This window comes from Pecten maximus, chromosome 18, assembly GCF_902652985.1.
Source record: "Pecten maximus chromosome 18, xPecMax1.1, whole genome shotgun sequence".
NCBI classification, from domain to species: domain Eukaryota; kingdom Metazoa; phylum Mollusca; class Bivalvia; order Pectinida; family Pectinidae; genus Pecten; species Pecten maximus.
The window spans coordinates 5,807,412-5,813,469 of record NC_047032.1 but is presented as its reverse complement, the minus strand read 5'-3'; the positions used below and the strand labels follow the sequence as shown (position 1 = coordinate 5,813,469).

Genomic DNA, 6,058 nt, shown 5'->3' with positions numbered 1-6,058 from the left:
ATATATAATTTGTCACGTAGTAATATAGGAAGTACCCACTTCATATGTTGATTAATCAAACCAACCCCTGCAGACCTCAGAAACATGCTTTCCTTAGGGACATAATTCGCACGAAACAGCAGCCGATTGGCTGAATAAGTTTTGCGAGTACAAGTTTTCTGTTTTTGACGAGTCGTCCTGATATAACCGTACAATTATCGTTATCTATATAAGACTTTTCTATCACCATTTTAATTTATTCTAAATGCTTAAATTACGCATTTCTATATAAATATGTTTATATCATTTAGATATTCATTCAATGTCCGTTAAAACAAGCTAATTTTAGTCAGTAATATTGGATTTGCCACCAGAAATTGTCACCGCTACCCGCTGTTTGGGCCGAGATTTGCCACCCGAAATTGTCACTGCTACCCGCTGTTTGGGTCGAGATTTGTGGGACGAAATGAACCTACTGCGTAGAAAAACAAAACATTTACTATATAACACGCGCTGCCATCACATCGATTCAACTCGTGATGTTATTTATTTAAACCTTTTAGTTATTTACTTTTATAATCTGTAAAGATGCTTTCTTATTAATTACAATATGACCTCGGCGAATTAATTATCGACCGAGAGGGGCGTTTTTACAAACATTTCTTTCTTGTATTCATTATGACGTGGTAAAAGTATACACCAAAAGACCATGCCTGGAGTACCACATTCACACTTGTGTTTGGTTACCGTCGAGGGCACTCGTGTCCTCCGACGTAAAGTTATATCAACTTATATCAATCACTCTTGTTGGACCGGATAGAAGCGCGCGAGGGGTCTTATTGTTGGTAAGGCAAGCCAAGTTGTCTTTTAATCTTTGTGGGGTCACCTGACCGACTACGTGGGTTCTCCGGTTTCCTCCTTCGCTATCCAGTACTTGTTCCATCCGGGTAAACAAGAACGGTTAATATTAGTAAATGTTCATTGTTTGATTTTTTTAATAGATAATATAGGATTACCCCGGCTGTCCTGAAACAGGGCAGAGACGTTTAATAGGTAATGCAGAGCAACTCTTTACCATATCTATATACACATGTATATGGTTTGTCTCCCCTAGACTACTGTTGGCACAACGCTATAACAATATAAGATACTTAAGGGGTTGCGACACGTCCAGAAAATATTCAGTCAGTGTCTTTGTCGCTGTGAAATACAGTTGTTGTATTTATGTTGTTTATCCTATTTGGTTATGTAGAAGAGAAGATATTTAAGGGGTTGCGACACGTCCAGAAAATAATGACCCGGTTGTCATGAAAATTTGACATGATTGATCTTTAGCTTTGTTAAAAACAATTGTTATGCCTTCCGTGCAAATTTACTCGAAATTTACATTTTATTTTTATTTTTGGAAAACATTTAAAAAATAAGGATGAAAATAACCTCAATTCTCTAAATGTTTATTGGTTAGAGGAATGATTATGGTGCTCTAGGTAGTAATACGTAAATGAAAATGAACCATTTTATCTTTACACAATTCATTTCAGTATATTTTGTTGAATAAAGCGATTTTATGGAAATTGGACAACATGTTATATCTATGCATTTTTTTTCTCTCAAGAGATAATGATTTCAAACATAACAAAGCTATTAACACTGGATTGGATTGTTAAGCAGTATGAGAAATATTCATATACACGTGTGAATGCGCGTGAGTGTACCAACGAGTCTATCGAATCTCGAGGAGAAGAGCTTGTGAGTCGTTAGAATTTGTCTCTCATCCATTTGTCTGTTTTGACAATAGGACATGTTTAAAACAATTATAAATCTACAATACATAAATCTACAATACATAAATCTACAATACATAAATCTACAAATCTACAATACATAAATCTACAATATATAAATCTACAATATATAAATCTACAATACATAAATCTACAATATATAAATCTACAATATATAAATCTACAATACATAAATCTACAATATATAAATCTACAATACATAAATCTACAATATATAAATCTACAATATGTAAATCTACAATATATCAATCTACAATATATAAATCTACCATACATAAATCTACCATACATAAATCTACAATACATAAATCTACAATATATTAATCTACAATATATAAATCTACAATATATTAATCTACAATATATAAATCTACAATATATTAATCTACAATACATAAATCGTAGCTCAATGATTTTATTGTTGCGATGTCAATCTGGATCACTCCTCATTGTCAATTTTGAGAGGAACAGAGAGAAATCTCCCAAACTCATTGACGGTATCGAGACCAACGCATGCGTGGACAGCGCCTTGTTTGTTCCTAAACACCGCTTTCTGACTCACAGGAATCATGGGCTGATGCCAAACGCTCGGTCGAATATGAAATCCGAAACCCCCATCCGAGTAGAACGCCATGAAATCTTCTAACTTGACGTCATCGCCAGGAAGAGCAAACAGCGCCACAAATGGAAGTTTTTCCTTTGGAAAGAAACACTGACTTCCGTCGGGGTGATTATTTGCTTCCCGAACCAAAACCCTTGTCTTGCGGTCCGGATCGACGCCTTTTCCTAATCGACATATGAAAAAATCACTGTCGACCCCCAACCGATCGCCGTACTTTTAGCTTTACATTTGTCACCAACCCATTCATGAAGGAAGTCTCCTTCAGCGACCCCGCCAAATATGCCTGTTCCATTGCATAATGGCCGTCTGCCCATTACAGGCCATGGGACGATTTCAACCTCTTCGACGTCAAAGTCTGTAACTAAATTGCCGTATTCTTTGAAGTTTTCATTGGTGGCTGCTACGATTGGTACTCGAAATGGCTCCCCATATTTTGGATCATGCGCATTGTCTAAGTCGACTATCCAATCAAGTGATTTCTGTGACCCCATATTTGTGTCTGTCTCTGGATGTAAGAACTCTGAAAGAAACATAAAGCAGCCATGAAAATACACCGTCATAATTATATAGAAACAGTTCCAAGCTTATTCTTTTCTTTATGTGTGTTATTCACATAGAATTATAAATAATATGTTAGTAATTTGAAACATTAACATTCGACTGTGAATTGGAAGTAAACATCTATGGATATCAGCCAACAGCCACTGACTTTAGTTCTAAAATAACGCATGTTGACTTCGCGTTAAAAATATAACTGTATTTAATTAAGCATTGATGGGGTTTTTTTTTTTAGTTTCATCGGGGTATGAAACAAATTTTGTTTGCAAACTGTATAAATCTTACAGAAGTTTGCAAACAAAATTTGTCTCATACCCCGATGAAACTAAAAACAAAATGACATCAACGCTTATAATTATTTTTTGAAAATGATTTTCTAATTTAAAACATGTTTTATGTACATTTTTACTGGTTTTAAATGGGATTCTTTTTCTCAAATCAATACGCAACGTCAATTGTCGTATTGTGACGTCACATTTTTCGCGCCATTCTCGGAATTTCTTTCATAGGAGAATGAAATTTTTTTTTCGACCAATCACATTTGATTATTTACCATAAAAACAAAGAACAATTAATTATAGGGACATAACAGTAAACCAATTTCTATTTTGTGGTTTTTTTTTATTATTGCGTATATATTTATACATATATATATATATATATACATAACTTTATGAACAATAACCATTCGAATTTGATGATACCTGTACATAAAAACATAATTTTTTAATTATAAAAAAAATCACAATTCGTTGATCAAGAGTCTAGATATGTAAATTGTGTGGCACACTCGATATAACGCATGCGCATAACAAGCTACAACACCTGAACACAAAAATGGCTTCCCATGTGAATCGAGTGCAGTTGAAAACGGTAACAGCTTCCGCATCAATGAGAATAATGGCCAAATGGGTCAAAGACAATCCTAGAATTACACTGGGGAAGCAGGGCAATAGATTGGAACAGTTTAAACATGAAAAACAATTACTGCAGTAATACGGACGCCGCTCGTATTCTGCTTGATTGCTGGATAGTAGGCTATAACAAACTCCGTAATATTCATACAGTCTGTACCAGTACTTCGCTACTGTCACTATGCTATACGTACAGTGTTAACACTTATATACACATAAATATTTGCGTCGGAATATATGTAGAACGTGTTATTATAACATTTAAACCAATGTATAACATCGTTATCCAACTAACCCAGATGGAATAGTTCGACTTGTGAGCTATCGTGTGTTTGTGTTTACAAATGAAAATACCTCGATTTCAAAACAGTCACGTGATGATTTAAAAATAATGTAATAATACTAAGGGCCTATATTATCAATACCGAGGAGGCGGCCGGCAAAAAAACCCAAAGACATAGGTCGAAAAAAGCCAAAACATGTGTATATTACAACCAATGTCAAATCAACACATAACAAGCAAAGTCAAGTAAGTTACTTTTCAAGCCTGCTCACACTTTACGTCATTTTCGACTACCCCGGCTGTCGACAAATTGCTATACCATTAATAGTGACAGAGCGAAACGAAGGGACGTAACTCTAATAGATCAGAATGACTTGAAGTGTACCCGGAACTTTAAAATCTTCAATCTTTGTGCATTCAGGGGTAGATATGATTCATGTCCGTAGTAATGGTACATTTAACATATAAATAAACCATTGAGTGTCACACTTTATTCATATGGTGATCTACTTGTGTATCTAGATTAAAGATTCTACCCTGTTAACGAGATGTTAAGTATATGTATACAGTATGTAGGCCACGATGTAAATATGTAAGGGACAATATTAATTAACACAACTGAGAGTGCTGGGATCGCTGGACGGTGAAATATGAACCAGTCGAACAAAACTATGTACACTTCTCGTGGTTTAGGGGTATTCCGTCTTTCTAAGCAACAATGTTGTCTCTGTTCTTGATGAATATACATGATATAATGTATACGGTACCATTTCTAAAAGTTCACTCCGTGTAAGACAAATTCTTGGTCCACATGCCTCTTATATTATGAGATTTCATTGCTAAATATATGTGACCATGATTTATATACCTGGCTTTCGGACTTATGGGCCTTGCAAAATGCAATGGAGCACGATGTTTGTATTATGCTCTGAGCTGTGCACCTACTCATAAACATAACAATGGCGTGCAAGCTAGCTGTGTAGAGGCTTGAAACGCCAATTAATAAGGACAGATTGAGTTACTTACATGATAAAATGTAAAATTATTAGTTACAACACAATGTCTAGTCTTTATACTATAATATAGTCTAGTCCTGAAACCGAAAATCACCAAACACTTACTGTTAACAAGCTTCAACTCACTCCAGTACTGCTAGGTTTTCGGTGTGAACTGAAATTTACACTGTCGTGTTATGTACAAAGCTATTTATAGACCTCACAAGTTAATAGCTGTTTACTTGTAATATGGAATTTCATCAATGACAGCGAACTAATTTACTACCGACTGTTAATAGTGTTTATTATGTAATGTTCGTCCGTTTTGCAATGGAGCGCGATTATTCCGGATAATTTCGTTCCAGGCCAGAATCGGTCCGGATCGTGATTTTTCCGGAAAGATGTGTTTGTCTGACCGGATTATGAGTTTACCGGAATATCGCGGTCCAATTTACACCGCTACAGACTGCCGTATATTTAATGTATGTATTGTTCGTGTCAGCTGATTACGCCAATTGCTATCAATACGAAACGTAGGTTTGACTTTTTTTCCAAATATTTTTGAAATGAACCAAGAGTCCCACACACAGCTGTAATTTCACACGGACGTCGTCAAAATGACAATGGTGACGGAAGTCTAGAGCATAAAAGTTAACATATTGTCTTTGTGTACATCCAGCTCTTATTATATTGATGTCATTCTCAAATCTTAATCTATATCCTTACCTTCAAGTACAATTGTATATTAATTAATATTACTTGACAGTGCACATTAAAGTACGGAAGCCCATTGGTGCCAAATGTAATCTGTGCGTATATACGCATTTTTTGCGAATATACACAATAGTTATTGCGAATATACGCAAAACGAGGGCTGATTGACATGTTGTGAGTATCGTATT

At 35.2% G+C, this 6,058-nt stretch overlaps 1 long non-coding RNA gene across 1 annotated transcript; it reads right to left on the bottom strand.

Moving 5' to 3' along the window:
- Window positions 1-950: 950 nt before the first annotated feature.
- Window positions 951-5,383, bottom strand: LOC117316876. The gene is made up of 2 exons (XR_004530024.1): window positions 5,283-5,383; window positions 951-2,926 (listed from the first exon to the last, which is right to left on the bottom strand). It is a non-coding gene; the product is annotated as an uncharacterized LOC117316876 (long non-coding RNA).
- Between the last annotated feature and the right edge of the window lie 675 nt (window positions 5,384-6,058).